The 17193-nt window shown below is 34.7% G+C and overlaps 1 protein-coding gene across 50 annotated transcripts in view; it reads left to right on the top strand.

Annotated features, from left to right (window-relative positions):
- ADGRL3 (adhesion G protein-coupled receptor L3) overlaps positions 1-17193 on the top strand; it is an 801265-nt gene that overhangs the window by 109882 nt on the left and 674190 nt on the right. For 2 of the 50 annotated variants that reach the window (XM_070262431.1, XM_070262413.1), the window contains exon 2: positions 13825-13870. The exons of the other annotated variants lie outside the window; for them this stretch is intronic. The gene's annotated coding sequence lies outside the window, so the exon portion shown is untranslated. The remainder of the gene's footprint in view (positions 1-13824; positions 13871-17193) is intronic. 50 annotated transcript variants of the gene reach the window in all.

Here is a 17193-nt window from a genome sequence, read left to right as displayed (position 1 = left end):
TGGTTGACTATGGACAGTAAGCACTTGATTCTCTACCCCAATTCCAGGACACAGAACTGATGACTGTGCTTAAAGTTCCCCCAAACCACTCATAGGAGTCAAGTGGAAGTTCTGATGTTCCTCCTGGGCTAGTCATGAATACCGTGATGGTAAGCCTCAGGATATTAGGCAAGGGCTCTGTATAAAGCTCTCTACGAGGTCAGGAACTAAGCCTCCAGTGACAGTGTTAGAAGTGTAGTTCTAGTAATCTCAGTGGAGAAGGAGGGGCTAGAGAGAAAGGAATAGGGCTGGGCTTGATACTGTCTTGATTATATAGATTTAACAGGACCCTTCCTCTTACTAGTAACTTCTGAAAACCATGAAAGAATGTTAGGGACCTAGAGATGTAATGGGAGCCATACTTGGTTGGGTTTTGTGGGGCTTTTGACTGCTGTTTTCTAAATCTCCATAAAACCACTTTCAGATCTGTCTCAGTCTTAGATGGTAGAGTCCTCAAGATCACACTACTTCTTGGCAGCAAGTTAAATGCCAAATGAACTTATAGAATAAATTTGCATTGTTTTCTTCCCATTTTGTAGCTATGTATAATGTGTAAAAATATAGTCCAGAAGTATAATATTTCACTCTTTCATGCATAGATATTTATTGAGCACTTACTATTTGCCAAAACTGTTTGAGGCACTGGGATATAGCAATAAACTAAAGTTGATCCCTGCTTTCATGAAACTTAGATCTACTTGAGGAAGACAGACAATGAAAACAATTATAAATAACTTCCTGAATAGAGTAATTCCAGATAGTGTTATTGCAATTAAGTAGTACAAGATAAGGGGATGTGGAGTGATCTGGGAATGAGGCTCACCTCAGCTCCATTTAGGAGTAAGATTTGGGATAAGACTCAGATGTTAAGAAAGAAAAAGGCTCTTGATCTGAGGGAAAAGCAACTGCAAGAGTCCTGAAACACAAACAAATTTGGCTTATTTCTGGGGCTGAAAAGGCCGATTTGACCAGCATTTAGTGTGGCAGGCAAAGTTGGGTAAAATATAAAGTTAGAAAGATAGGCAGGGTGTAAATTACGTAGGGTCCTAAAATACCACAGTAAGAAATTTGGATTTTTTTCGTCTTTCTTACACTTCATTTTGGAGAGTTATAAGATGGAAGAATGACACATCCTATTTACATTGTAAATATCAGTTTGGTTAGTGGATGGATAATGGACTGGGGGTCAGTCGGGGTAAGTGTAGAAGGCAGGAGATCAGTTACAAGGCCTTTGCAGTGTTCTAGGTGACAGAGAATGGTAAGTTGCTAGGGTCTTAGTAGTGAACCATAATAAGAACTAGTTTGATTCAGGAAATGATTTGGAGTTGTTGTTTTTTTTCGGTTCTATGTCATTTTCATGTTTTTAGCACTGTTTACCTCGGGATCATTTGAAATATTTGAGTACATTTTTTGCCAGCATTATCAAGTGGCTGATGTATAATGTGGCACTCTCTCTCTCCTCCTGCTTTTTCATATTTCTGGCAACTATGTAAAGGCTAGTAGAGAATTTTAGGCTATTTTTCTAATGTCTCTCTTTCAAGATGCATTTTGTTAAGATAGTAATAAAATTCCTAATAATACAGAAATTGAACAGTGTAAATTGATTTCGAGGTTTTTTTCTTAAGGCTTTGAAACTTTCAAGCTTCCACACAGACTTACCTTTTGGGGTATTTTATCATCTAGAAGGGTTAAGAGAAAAGTAAAACCTGAAACTTGTAGAAATGAAAGACTGTTGATTTCTAAATTCCCTTACAGGTCAGAAAACTTTTGGTCACTTTCTGATTGTCTGATTGTTTTGTTATAAACCACGAGGCTAGATTATATGTTCTTTAAGTACATGAGTACGTTTCTTAGAGCTAAATCTGGGAGAGGATCTGGCAGACCAATAACCTAGCTACTGATTCTGCTAAAGAAGTAGCAATTATTTTAACGTTTTAAAATAGAAAGCAGATTTTTGGTGGAACCATATGCAAGTACTCTACTAGATTGTAGGGCACTTTTGACCCAAAGATTAATAGGATTCTTACAAAGGCTTTTCACCATGTCATAATTCAAAGAGTGGTTAGAGTACATTCATTATGTACTGCCAGCATCCTTAAGGGGTTTACGGGAGAGCTGGAAATGGATCTCCCTACATCAAAAGCTATTAACTTGTTTTTTCTTTCTTGCATAAGGCATACATTAGTAGGCTTTTCTTTATGTATTGGGTTTGGTACATTTTTGAAGGGCACAATGACAATGAATTCTGAAATGTGACTGTAGATTAGTGGAGAGCGAAGTAGTTTGTTTCCCAATCGTATTTTTTGATTGGGAAAAGAAAGGCAAATGGGAAGATTGTAGCTTCTGTCCTTATAGAGTAACCAGGGACTATATCAGCCTTCCAAACTGCCACACTAACAGTTTTAATACCAAAATATTTTCTTAAAGTCTTTTTCTTCTTCTAAACGTGACGTAAAAACTCAAAAACAAAGCTATTAGTTCTGTGCATTATAAAAAGAAAAGGAATAGGATATGATTGTAAATAAATGATTTTTTCAAATTCCATCTACTTAACTTTGGAAGAAGATTGTTTATAAGCAACACTGAACAAGGAGGCTCAAGATATGGATTGTAGCTCTGGTTTTGCTAATGGGCTAACATTTTACCTTCTCAGAACTCCAGTTCTCCTAGCAGCAAAAGGGCCATAGTATTTGCCTTGCCTTTATGTCAAGATTATTTTGAGGATCAAATGAGCTAATTCTTGGAAAAGTTTGTGAATTGTGAAGTAGTGTAATAGCATTAGCGGTCTCATGATTTGAGTCATCACTCTCTTTCAGAAGAATTAGCTACACACACTCCTGAAGTCTGTCACTCTGTTCTGCGGGGTTAGCCCATGCTAACCTACAAAATGACAAAAGCACTATGAATATAGTCTTCAGATAAGCGTCATCAGAGTCTCTCATCAGGCCAATAGCCCTGAATCACCCCAATACACTACAACTACCATTATAGCGCACATCACAGTTTAGCCCCCTTCCAAACCTTGTAAGTTTTTGTAAATATGAAAACTCCCTCAGTTAAATTTTCTGTGTTTATTCCTGGCAAATTTAATATTCCAGAGACTTTAAAGTATTTTAAATAGAATTATTATGTTGACAGTCACAATGCTAATTAAATCTCAGTTATTTAGTAATTATTAGTTGTCAGATATTTGGCAAGTTCTAGACATTAATTCTCTACTTCTTATAGCAGTCTTGCATTATTTTACCCATTTTAGTTAAAACTGAAACTTAGAGATATTAAGTAACTTGTCCAGGTGACAACTAGTAAATGGTGTAATAAGAACCAGGCTGCCTGGTTTAAAATATGCACTGAAATTCTACCTTATACTGCCTTTCCAGGATCAATTTTTGGTGGAAAAAAATTTAAGGAAAATTTTAGATAGAAATGTGGCATTTTCAGAAACTCGAAAAACAGCACTTAAGGAAAACACATCACCATCTTTCACTTTTGTTTCATTCTAGGCAAAGAAAATTTCCATCTTCTCTACAACCACTTGGAATAAATTTCTAAGTAATTTCATAAAAATCTTCACGTCACTATTTCTTTTTTTTTTTTTAAAGATTTTATTTTTTTCCTTTTTTTCCCCAAATCCCCCCCGGTACATAGTTGTATATTCTTCGTTGTGAGTCCTTCTAGTTGTGGCATGTGGGACGCTGCCTCAGCATGGTTTGATGAGCAGTGCCATGTCCGTGCCCAGGATTCGAACCAACGAAACACTGGGCTGCCTGCAGCAGAGTGCACGAACTTAACCACTCGGCCACGGGGCCAGCCCCACGTCACTATTACTTTCTGTCCTCAATGCCCAAGCTATTTAATGTTTTTCTTTATTTTTTTATTCTGTTAAGAACCTGGGTATATTTACATGGTTACACTTAAAGCTAAGAAAAGAATGAGAATGTCTGGCTAATTCCTGAAAATTGACTTTAACGTGTTGTAGCAATCTGGAAATGCTTCTCCCTTCTCCCATGTGTTGTAGTTGATGAGTAGTTCTGAATATGCAAAGCCTATGTAACACTTAGAGTCTATGGACGTAGGTTCAATCCTAGCTCGCTATTTGCGAGACTGATGTGTTGAGATTGAGTATATTTCACTGCGTTCAAGTTTGATCATACATAAACCAAGCATAACTATTAATTAAAATTATTAAAGTTTTTGTAATCTGTTTGAAAGTGCTTTGTAAAGTATCAAATGCTATATAAATAGTTTAATTAATTATATTATTATGTAAGAAACAATAGATGCCAGCAGTTGAGTAGGGTAAGGTGCTCATGTCTATGTAACTCTTAAATTTTAAATATAAAAGCTACTAAAATGTGCATGTGCTTTGAAGAATTGTTTCTCCTCTGCGATGGACTGAATTACCTTGGCATAGATAAGGATAAGCACCTGGATAATATAATCCATTATATCATACATGAAATAGAATGTTAAATTCTGAAAGCCTCAAATAATAAGCTTATTATCTTAGTTATAATAGAGTTCTTGTGGTGTGGAAGTCTGACTTTACAGATTACTGAATGTATTGCTTAAAAATAGTGTATACAAAATTTATAACAGGTTTTTGTAGTGTTATTTTTATTTATGTTGTAGTGCAATATTTGGATATTAACATATGCTCATATACTAAGGCAGAAGTCCTAGTGAAATGTGAGTAGAAAGAAGTTTTTCAGTAGCTCAATATAAAACTATCACTTTGAGAGTGGCATGTGAATTCTCATTTGTTTAACAGGCCTTTTCTTTGTATGTATGTATTTATTTATTTATTTATTTATTTTTATTGAGTTAATGATAGGTTACAATCTTGTGTGATTTAACAGGCCTTTTCTTTTTCTATGGTTTTCATTTAACGAATACTTGTTGAGCACATTCCAGTACTAGTTCTAGGTGTTGGAGAGAAGTTATCAAAACAGAAAAGATTCTCCCCTATGCGTCTTATATTCTAGCTTTTTGTTTGTTTTTTCCTACTGTGATAACTCTTTACCTTTCCTGGTAATTTTATGGTAGTATTCTTTTTTTACTGGATATATGCAGTAAATTAGAGGAGTAAAAGTATATTTAATATATTTAATGTAAAAAGTTAATTGTGAGCTAATTGGATTTAATAGCTTACTGTGAAATAGTAAGGGAGCTGTTATTAAGTGAATAAAAAGCTGTTGCATATTGCTGAGAATTATGTCCTTTTAAGAACACTAGAACCTATTACATTGAAAAGTATAACTTCCATGTAAGAAATTAAGAAATAGGGCTACGGGGAAACTGGGACCCAGAGAGTTAAATTGTTACCTGTGGATGTGCAGGTGAGGAAGCAGGTTGCTTAGCTGAGGCTGGAAACCAGGTGTGTTTCATTCCAACATAAATACTCTTAACCCAAATGAAACTTGACATCTTGTTTTGTAAGTTACTCTTTCTCTTGAGTGACATGTCTCTAGTGTCTGTATGCTGTTAATATGTACTGTGTCAGAAGGAATTTGAAGTCTTTTTATCTACATTGTTTGTATGTATTATCACACAGAAGGAGTCCTCTGATCTCAGAACCAGTATAACCTATTGGAATCCACATGTAGGTAATAAAACAGACTCATTTTTCTACATCTCAATGGAAATTCTAGGAAATATATGGTTTTCATACAGGTTTCAAATGAACACTTAAATATTTTAGAATAATATATGAAAATAAACATTTATTACTTGTTTAATTGATGTAGAAAAATAGATCCTCTATAAACAGATTTTTAATCATAAAATTTGTTTGAATCTCCATAAGCATGAAATCATTTTCTGTAGTTGAAATTTACTTGTAACTTCTTCTACTTAATTTTCACGTAAATGGAAAAATTTTCTCAATGTAAAAAGTTAATTTTGTTAATCTAAAACATGCTACATATTAAACCAGATCTTACAATAAGCATTTCTCGAGATCTTAGCAATAAACCTTACTGTTTGCTGTGTGCTGAGTGTAAGAGGATGAATTGTCCGGTATCTTTCCTCAGGACCTAAATATTTAGAAGTATATTCGCTTTATTTAAATGTTGTCTGAGAGACAGAAGGAGATACCTGGTCATTTGCTATGTTTGCTTGGATATTTTCAATAAAGTATTTATAATTATAACTATTCATTTCCTTTAGTTGGTTTTTAAAAATCATTATAAAAGAGAAATCAGGAAAAATTTAGGTAGCAAACTAATATTACTTCTAATCATAGCTATAATTACTTGTTCAATGTGGCTAAATCCATGAACTTTTATTAGGTAGACTTTATTTAGAAGAATTGAATTTTGAGTATGCGTTGTTTTGGCAACGTCAATCCATCTTTAGCTAGCCAAATTCTAGTGAAAAAAATGTAATTAGAAAAAAAGAATTCAAAGATTGATGTTAGAATATGTCTAGCCAAGAATAGTCTGAGAATTGGTATTACCGGAGAATAGTATTTTTTTGCCAAACCTTTTTCATATGTTATACAATGAGCTGTAAATTCAAACAGGAGTTTAAATTTATATGAGCCCAAACTTTGGAAAATATGTAAAACAGAAATTTGCAGAAATAAGGCAGAAAAACATATTTAATACACTTTTTTTGTACTGAAGGTTATCTACAGTCAACAGAAAGTCATATAGTTAAAGTAGCATATTTTGGTTAGACTATTAAGCCATCTAATGGCAAATATTTTCAGGGAAATTTCTAATTAAAATATTTGGAGGGGCTGGCCCGGTGGTGCAGTGGTTAAGTGGGCACGTTCTGCTTCAGCGGTACAGGGTTCGCTGGTTTGGATCCTGGGCACAGACATGGCGCTGCTTGGCAAGCCATGCTGTGGTAGGCGTCCCACATATAAAGTTAGAGGAAGATGAGCATGGATGTGTGCTCAGGCCCAGTCTTCCTCAGCAAAAAGAGGAGGATTAGCAGCAGATGTTAGCTCAAAAAACAAAAAAAATTTTGGAAGAGTTTCTTTATCAGGTTTATATTAATGGGGAACAGGGCCATCATAATTAAAATTTGCCACTAATCAATTTAGTTTTTGCTTTGAAGGTAAAACATCTAGTGGTAGGGGAAAGACTACCAATTTATATTACAAGTTTAAGAATGGTGAATGGGTAATTATACCCAAAAAGCTAGATTTGTGTTGGAAAATTTAAAATTTCCTTTCTTTTGGGGAGCTTTTTGCTCAGATGGTTTGGGGTAAATTTTCAAAGCAGTGTGTGTTAAGGTTGAACCATGCAACTCTCATTGACGTTAATGGGAATCTCTGGGCTAAATGCGCTCATGCTGTGCTGAAAATGTACCCCCTAATGTTTGAGTAGTTTTTCAGCTATCATAGATGCTATAATGGAGTTATTATGGTCCACAGTATAAATATATATTTAGACAGTTTTAAAAATATTTATTTGACATAGCATTATGTGAATTGTTATATAGAGCTCAAATCTAATATACTACCTCTTAATATTGAAAAGAGTGGTGTTCAGTGAACTAAACTATACATTTTATTTCAAAGAAGACAGCGATGCTATGCTCCACTTTGACTTCATTTTACTCCTTGCTCTGGTTCTTAAAAGAAGCCGCTGTGACACAAAGTGAGAGCACCCAATGGATTTGTTAATGTAGTGCCATATGTTAGAAGTATTCTTAGAGCTTCCCTCTTTTTCTCCATTGTCCTTTATCTAAGTACATCCACAGCTTCAAAAACATTCTATCTAGTGTAAGCCACATGTTGAGTTTTGCTCATTTTTCCTCCTTCATTTTGCTGGTTGAGGCAAAGTATATAAATATATCCTGTAAGGTGTGCTCCTATCTTGTTTTCATTTTCTATTTTATTATAAGTAGATGATTTATCATTAAAATACTTTGCCATTGCATCTTTTTTAAATGCTTCCTTTAGAGAAATTCAAACCTATTTTAAAGCTAATGTATTAGGTATTTATTGTATTAGATGTTGTTGTTACATGTTACTATTTACTTACAGAACCTTGTGACTTTATAAATAGTCAACAAAAAATAATTTTTTGGTAATTGAGGAATGACGATTAGAATATTTCTTATCTAGTACTCCTTAGTTAGCAGGGTCCAAGTAAGAAACATTCTAAATTTTGCTTGATTGTTAGAGGTTTGTATTTGTTTTTGTTGTTGTTGTTCTTTTTTTTTCTGCTTTATTTCCCAAACCCCCCTGGTACATAGTTGTATATCTTAGTTGCAGGTCCTTCTAGTTGTGGGATGTGGGACGCCACCTCAACGTGGCCTGACGAGCTGTGCCATGTCCGTGCCCAGGATCTGAACCCTGGGCCGCCGCAGCGGAACGCGCGAACTTAACCACTCGGCCACGGAGCCGGCCCCTGTATTTGTTTTAAGAAACTTTGATATAGGTAGTTTCAGAAGAAATACAAGAAGGAAGTGCAATCTGAAAATATGTATTAAGAGAGACAGAATATCATAGTGATATATTTAAATTAAGGAAAAGAAAATGGATAATATTGAAGGTCGACCTTGGTAGAAGAATCACAAAATAATTCCACCACAGATCTAATTTACAAAGTTTAGCTTTCCCCACGTCAAGAACACTTTCTCTTTCATTCGTTCATTTATTGGTGTTACTGACTATTAGTATCTAGGGTTATAGTACCGGTAGATACTCTCCAAGACAGAAGGCTGATTAAAGCACTTGGAATTGGAGAGAGATTACACATTGGAGAGTGATGAAAAGTAGTTTGGACTTCTTGAGTTCAAAATGCCCCTAGATGCCGTAAAAGTCTGAAGTCTGCAGTTTGGGGGAGAAGTCAATTCAGGGGGTGGATTTTTGAGTCATGAACTTAGAGGTGGTAGTTGAAACTCTAGGATTGGAGTAGATCACTAAAGAAAAGCAAGTAGAATAAGAGGTCAAAACTCTGGAGAAATAATCTAAATAAAGAGAAAGAGAGACAAAGAGAATTTGAAGATTTAGAGATTGTGAAAATGACAGACAAGGAAGAAATAATTTTAAGACAGATGAAGTAGTCAAATATCCAATGTTCCATAATGTTATTGGCGTATCGACTGAGAAAAGGCAATTTAATTTATTAATCCACGATAAAGAGGTGGAACTTGAGTTCTAGAATTTTGAGGTATTAATGGAAAATAAAGAAATGGAAGCTGCCATTAAGACTGTCAAAAATTATTACAAGAAATTGGCCTTGAAAGAAGGAATCAAGTACAATGGTAGTGTGATATGAAGCAGGAGTTAAAGGAGGATATTTTCTTGTTGATTTATTTCTTTTGGATGGGCAAAGTTTCCAAATATTTTTCACTAGGAAGATGTGTTAATTTATAGTCCAAAGTGGGTCACTTCTGACGGTGAAAATGCACATTAGTATTTACTCCAGGACAATGAGCTTACACTGGGACTATGCCCAGAAAACTAAGATATAATAGATACTCTATTTACAGATTGAGGGAATTAAGCCTGGTAATTTTTAATTCTAATCTTTTGTGTGGACAGGCTGTGGTAGCATAGAAAGCTTTTAGGTTTCTGGTTGATATAGAGAGCAGAAACATTGCGACATTTGTTCCTGAGATAATTGGACCCACTGACGCTTTCCCAACGATTGGACATAATGCAGAGGCAAAACTTGTAAGGCCTATGCCAATTGTTTCATTATATGTTAAAGAGTATCTTCCTTGCAATGAAAGGGAAAGACAAACACAACAGATTATCTTCTAAACAATTTTTGCATGGGCATGTGTCCACAGCATAGAAAAGAATACGACAAAGAGAACACCATCCATTACAAGAGAAAACTAATAGCAAGAATTATAGGATTTTTCTTTTTTCTTTTTTGAGTTCTGGTTAGTTTTCTTTTTTGAGATATATCAAATGGGGCCATGTAAGATTTAGACAAAATTTTATTGGTGTATTTTAAGTAATTTTCTTTTTCTAAAGTAAAATATTTTCTCGATAAATATGGTAGGAATGTTAGGTGATACAATGGCGTGTTTTTATACTAATAGGGTCTCATTTGGTTTGGTTTGTAACACTATTGAATTCTCCTGGTCCTCCTTCTGCCTTATTGTGTACTGCTCTCCATAGTCCCTCAAGATGAAAATTGATCTCCAGTCAATAGTGTGCAGCGATTCAACCTGCTCTGTAATCAGTCCTGCTCTGTGAATAAAATTCATCATGGGAGACTTGATTACTATCTCTGTAAGAACTGACCTGACTGAAAGGGCTGTCAAGCTGCCTGAAATTTGGATGCTTTGGACGATTGCCATAGGAGTTCTTTGCTCACCAAAAGAGCTAAATTGAGCAGAGATGAAGGACTGGTGTTTATTGATTTCTTTTCCCCCCTTACTTTTGAACAGCTAGAGGACAGGATATGAATTTTAAAGCTATACCCTTAACGTGTAAGTAAAACACTCCTCTGCTCTTGCAAGTCTTCCTGATATAATTTTAAATAACTTTATAAAACAAGTATTATAATAAAAAAAAGAGACATATTTAGCTGGCAAATAGAAACTCAAAGAAATCTTCGACAGTATTGTGTCATTGCTTGTACCTGCTCTTGAAAGCTGAGAATAATGTCAGAGTTTTCTTCCTATAGGGATCAAACCATCCTTTGTTTGAGATGAAAAGTCAGTCCTTTGATGTTTCACTGAGACTTTGTTTCCTCTTGCTCTCTTCTTTTCTTTTGTTTCTATTCTGATTTGTTTTAAATGTAGAAATTTGATTTTTCCTGATTTATTAAAATAAGATAGATGCTCAATGAAAAGCCAACAATACAGAAAATTATAGAGGAGAATAAAATCACTTTATCTCTAGGAAAATAAATTTTGTTAAATTTAGGTCACTATCTTTTCAGATATCTCACTGTGTGCATATATTGAATTGATGGTGTCTGTAAACTGCTTTTCCTTACTCAACAGTATGTCATGACCGTTTTCTAAGACAAGAAATATGGGTCTGTGTTCTCTTTTTATGACTGTACGGGATTCAGATATTTAACAGAGTTTCTAATGGTGGGCATATGGAGCTGTTTAAAGTTTTCTAATATCATGAGCATGGCAGAGGAATAACTGTGTCTTATTTGGATATAGTTTGGTGTCAGGAGAGAGCTATTCAGGCCATCAGAGCACTTAGAGATGTGTGAGCGGGATACAGACGTACCTCAGAGAACCCAGGGCTAGTCAGTAGAGTTGGGCCTCCTTTAGGGCCTAGAATCAAGAAATAAATTGGGGCACTTTGGGCAGCTTTTATTGTCTTAGCTTCTCTTTGGCATCTGCCGTCGTCTTTGCATCTGTGTATTGAGTGAAAAATAGCCACTCTACTCCTACACGTCTTCACAATTGACTGTTGATTAAAGTTTTCATTTTTATTTCCAAATTCCACAGGGAGAGATGGTATTTGGTCAGCAGGGGTCCGGTGGCTCCCTCTTCTCTAATCAGTTAGGTCCATGGTCCCCTGCCCAACCAGCAGGGACCATGGAAGATAGTTTGTGTGCTGGTTTTCTAAAGAGAGGATGGGACGATGGACAGAATACTTTTGCGTGTATTTTGGTGCTCATCTGATTATAACTCTAGGATAAATATCTATAAGTAAAATTTCAAGATAAAAAGTACATATTGTTTGTTTTAACGTGTCCAGACAACTTGATTACCAGAAGGGCTGTTCCAACAGACAGTCCTTCCAATAGTACCTTGAGTGATGTCTTACTTTGATGCTTATACCAACAACTTATAGCAACAACTGACTTAGTTGTCAGTCTTTTAATCTTAACCTGTATCATAGCCAAAAAATTATTATCAATTATGTTTCAGTAAAATTTATTTAAAAGTGAAGTTAAGGGGCTGGCCCCGTGGGTGAGTAGTTAAGTTCGCATGCTCCACTTCAGTGGCCCAGGGTTTCACTTGTTTGAATCCTGGGCGCAGACATGGCGTGGCTCATCAGGCCATGCTGAGGCGGCGTCCCATGTACCACAACTAAAATATATACAACTGTGTACTGGGGGGCTTTGTGGAGAAAAAGGATAAAAAAAAATCTAAAAAAAAAAAATGAAGGTAAAAATATTTTATATATTTTTCTCAGTGTTTTATCCTTCTGTTTAAATTTCCATAGAATAATTTTTGTCATCATTTTTTGCTCAATTTGTAAGAGCTTTTTCTTAATATTTGAATCGTTCATACTTTGTCCATTGATTATAAATTATTTTCCCACATAGGCTTTTAACCTTGTTTATGATGGCTTGGCTCTGCAGATTTTGCATTTTTTATTTAGTCAGTTACTAAGTATTATGAGATTTGGGGTTTGAGAAATATATATTCTAAGTAAGACTAACTTTTGCTGTACATAATAGTTTCTAACATTGCTAGGTATAAATTGCTAGTACAGATATAAAAATGTGTATAATTACTTTCAGAGTTTAGTCATTTTTCTAACTTGAATGCATACATTGCAGTTTTGAACCAGTCTTTTCTTTCCTGATTTGGGGAAATAGGAGCACAAATTTGAATCTCTCTTATGGTACAGTTAATAAAAAAGGTGGGCACATGCACTGTTCTACAGGACTGGGCAAGGCTCTTAGATATTGTGGCTTCGTTTCTTCTGCTGTAAAACAAGGGAATTGAAACTGTAATTTCTACAAATGTGTCTTGAGCATCTATAATTTATCAGGCTATTTACATGTACTCTTTCTTTATTCATTTCAGCACTGTAAGATGGGTATTGTTGCCTGCATTTTATATATGGAGAATCTGAGGTTCAGAGAAATGAACTAAACTTTCTTATAATGCGGTTAGTGTATAATAGAACAGAAATGTAAATTTAGTTATGTCAGAATTTAAAACCTGTCATGTCCCTGATTATGTCATATATCAAAGTGATACAGACCCTGTGCTCTAGAAACTTAGTTTCTAATTGGGAACAGGAGGTATCTAATGGTTATTTGCAATCCAGGCCAATGATTCTTTTTTTTTTTTTTAATGTTTGTTTTATTTTATTTTCCATTTTCTCCCCAAAGCCCCCCGGTACATAGTTGTATACTTTTAGTTGTGGGTCCTTCTAGTTGTGGCATGTGGGATGCAGCCTCAGCATGGCTTGATGAGCAGTGCCACGTCCGTGCCCAGGATCCCAACCAATGAAACCCTGGGCCTCCTAAGCAGAGCGCGCAAACTTAATCACTCAGCCACGGGGCCGGCCCCCCAGACCAATGATTCTTCACTAGAATCTCTGAACCTCAGATTCTCCATATATAAAATGCAGTGTGCAATTTTCCCCCACATTTGCCGTTGGCACCCCCATTGAGAAACACTGTTTTTCCCTGTGATATCCATGGGAGCAGGGGACATTTCTTAGAGCCTAGTAGGATGTACAATGCCTTTTAACTTTAGTCTCTTATTATATGTACTGAGAACTTCCTAGAGTCATAGATACAAATAGGAGCAGCCATGCTAATGGGACAGTAGCTATTGCCACCATTTACCATCTTACCCAGAGTTTCAATACTAGGCACATTTGTTTACTAAGAGAAAATCCAAAGCCTTCATGGTGTTATAGATTGTACATTATAATCTGCTCCTATGATCTGACTTCTTCCCTGTCAGAATATTTCAGTGATTACTTCCTTCCTCATATTCATATTCTTTTGATAGTGAATTACCAAAAGAACCCTGCCTTCATGCTCTTTCCTATTACTCTCTCTTCAGTCTTGTTCTTTTCTCTGCTAGGAATACCATTCCCATTTTTCTTTACCTCAGTAGATCTAATCCACTTTTCATTGTTCGGTTCAGGTACATTCTCCTCCTGGAAGTCTTCCCTGAAGCCTGAATTGTCGGGGTGAGTGCTCCTCCTGCGATTCCAGAACACCTTGTTCATATTGCTTTTAAGGCATTTACCACCGTATTGTATTTCAGTTTTCTGTTCTTGTTTCCCCTCTAGCCTGTAAGCTCTCTAAAGATAAGGGACTTGGTTTATTTCAATAGATAAAAGATTATAGAGTTCTTTCTCCATAATTGGAGTTTAATGCATGTTTCAGCTATTTTTGTTGAGTAAACCACCAAGGCAAGAACCTTGAGAGCGATTTTGGAACAAGCTGTCCTTGCACCAATTCAAACTATTCAAACATTGGATTATGTCTTGGCGTACGTTTTGTTGGAATGAACCTTGTAAAATCTTAGTATATGTTCTCTTTGCAAAAGAGATATTTATATGGCTTTAAATTCATCATGGATTTCTAAATCTATCATCAAGTTCGGCAGTAGGCACATTTTTTTTGGCTTAATAAGGCCAAATTTTTGTTAAAATTTACTCTCTGCAAAGCTTCATTCCAAAAAATTTGAATCATTTGCTTTAAATAAGCAATTTAATCAATGTAGAAGATAATCACGTATACTTTGCAAGAAAAGTAAGAACAGGAATTAACACCCATGAATAGGAGAGAACACTTGGAAATTTATTAGTGAGTTCTATTTCTACTTTGCACTACCGTCATAAATTGACTTAAAAGCAAACTATATCTTGATTAAATTCTAAAACGAAAAGCTTTAGTGGGCCTCTGCCACTATTCAGAATGCAAATATTTGAAATTCGAAAGTTCAGGAAATCATTGACAAGTGGAATTCCTGGATAATTAAGTATTCTGATTTAAAGGAGCCTCAGATTCAAAAAGGGTGAACTAGTTACCTCAATTTTTCAGTTGTGTTACAAATATCTCTAAAATGATTTAGCACATTAATTTATAAGTAGGACATTATAAAAATAATATATCCTCTTTGATATAGGATCTTATAGTGCCTGAGGATCATTTTTGAAATATGAAGTTTCCCATTGTAATTGTGGGTTAGGAATGAAATTATGTGACATGTCTCCTGAGTCCAGAATCTACTGTGGGTAATAGTGTTTTAAGAATGATAATTTATAATGTATTTCCTTGTGATTCATCTCTTTCTCTTAAAAACTGCATACAGTAAAAAAAGAGTTTAACTTAGTTGGGATTTTGTTGATAATTAAGATTTTGATATGTCTGTGAAATATGAGCTCATTTGTTTATCAATCCTGATGACCAAAATGAACAATAGAACATTAGTTCAAATAAGTAAATGTGTAGGTTGACAGAAAAAATGAAAATGTCACTTAAATGAGTGAAGTGCTCTTTCCTATTATGATATATATCTGAGCTTGCTTTTAGCTTATAAATAAATACATATAGATATATCATGTAGTGAGGAAAATCAAACTGTTCCATAATTCTATTGAAAATGGCATGTTATTATATTCTACTTTTTATATAATTAATTTTAATTGAAAAAAAGTTCATGAACCTCAATGAAAATAAAACTGTCACCTCCAACTTTGTGGATTTTGTCTTGAAAAAACATACTATTATGTGTTAGGTCAAGGTTAATACTTTATTGTCTTTAAAGGCTCTGACAATTGGGTGGTTGGCATCCTGAAAGAATTCATACACCATTAATGGGTGAACTTCTCACCCATGTGATAAGTAGTATACTTTACAAAGAAGTAAAATGATGAGATTTATTTCCTTTGCTGCAGTGAAGTGAGGCAAGGTGCATATGGCTATCTTTACTTAAAAAGCTGTTTCCTTACCAGTGAACCACAGATAAAAATAGCTTGTTTGAGTCCAAGTCGTAAGCACATGAAAATGTATATTGAAACTTTATTTTCTTTGGACTTTTTTTGTGAGTTAAATTAAAAAGAATGCATTCTTGAAATTTGAAGTCTGGTGTAAACAATACTCATATTGCTGACAGAACTAATGTCTTTATTATAAATTAGATATGTATATAAGACTTTAGCACAGAGAGCTGTAATCACTCAGGAGGCATGATTTGAACTCAGGAATTTTGGAATTCTTATAATTATGAACTGATGGATTTCTACTTTATTTAGTGTTCTATTGTTCAGGGTACAGGTAAACATCTCAAAATATGTAGTATAATATCCTGGGAATGTACTAAATTAAGCTGCCTTAATTTTATTTGAGAACGTCACTTATATGCTGTTTCTGAGTTTCTGGATATGTTCAATTCTTATTTAAACTTTCCATTTTATTGAAGTTCCTGATCTTAGTATTACCAAAACATCCTTCAACATAAAATTTTATTTGCAAAAAATATTTTCCATGGTTTGCAGATAATTTAAATTTATTTCTTTATCTGAGGATTAGAATAGATTTTCTGGAACAATGGGGAAGGGGAGAGAGAAGCTCCACCCTTGGCACTTTTTGTAAATTACTCCCCCTCCCCCACCTCTAGTGTAATCTGAAAAGCAACTCTGAGAAAAATGCTGTGTGATGGAGAGATAATAATTACTTGTGGCAAAGTTTAAAAGGGTATGTTTGGCATGAAATGACAGTAAAAGGAAGCATTTGAAAATTGGGATTAGATATCTGGTGCCTTCAAAGAAAAAACCAGAGTGGTCGCTATCAAGAGTGCCATCACTAAATGTTGTCTGGGGCACCCTTCCTTTCCTCATACAAACTGTGATCAGTTCCCACAGGTCTAGAAAATGTGCTTTAGAGGAAAGCTTTCTCTAGCCAGAGGTTAGGACGCTGACACAACTTCTGCAGATGTCACCAATTGGGTTTTACCATGTTAATATCTTTTTTTTTGGTTAGGAGCAGCAAACATGAATACAATATTTATTAACTATAAGTGTTTTTAAAAGACTCGTAGACAGGACTAGAAATCTATCTTTTTTGAATTCAGTTGTTAGATTTGTGAGACAACTTTGGTAGGATATTTCTATTCATCATATTGGATTTAGAAAGAGATTCATCATCCTAATAGATTAAATGGGGACAAAATCTAGTCTTAAGTTGTATCCTACCATGATGTTGAATAAAATTTCTCAAATTCATGTAATAGATATGATGTTTGCTTCCTCATTAAACATAAAAGAATGATTATTAGAATCCATATGAATTGAATTAACTCTCCCTTTTAAAAACACATTTCTAAACTAATTATTTTTATGAAAAGTAAGATGCTTTCTGCTTTTCCTTGGAAGAGCTTACTTAAAAAAAATAGAACTAGTTTGTTAAAGACTAATAAAATGTTGAGTTCATCACCAGCTGTCTGTTTTTTGTTTGAAGGAAAGACATTTAAATAAGCCTCAGTCTTCTTGGAGAATTTGTATCT

The sequence above is a fragment of the Equus caballus genome, chromosome 3 (genome assembly GCF_041296265.1).
Source record: "Equus caballus isolate H_3958 breed thoroughbred chromosome 3, TB-T2T, whole genome shotgun sequence".
Classification (NCBI taxonomy): Eukaryota; Metazoa; Chordata; class Mammalia; order Perissodactyla; family Equidae; genus Equus; species Equus caballus.
Note: the sequence above shows the minus strand (reverse complement) of the source record. Positions and strands in the feature narration are given on the sequence as shown.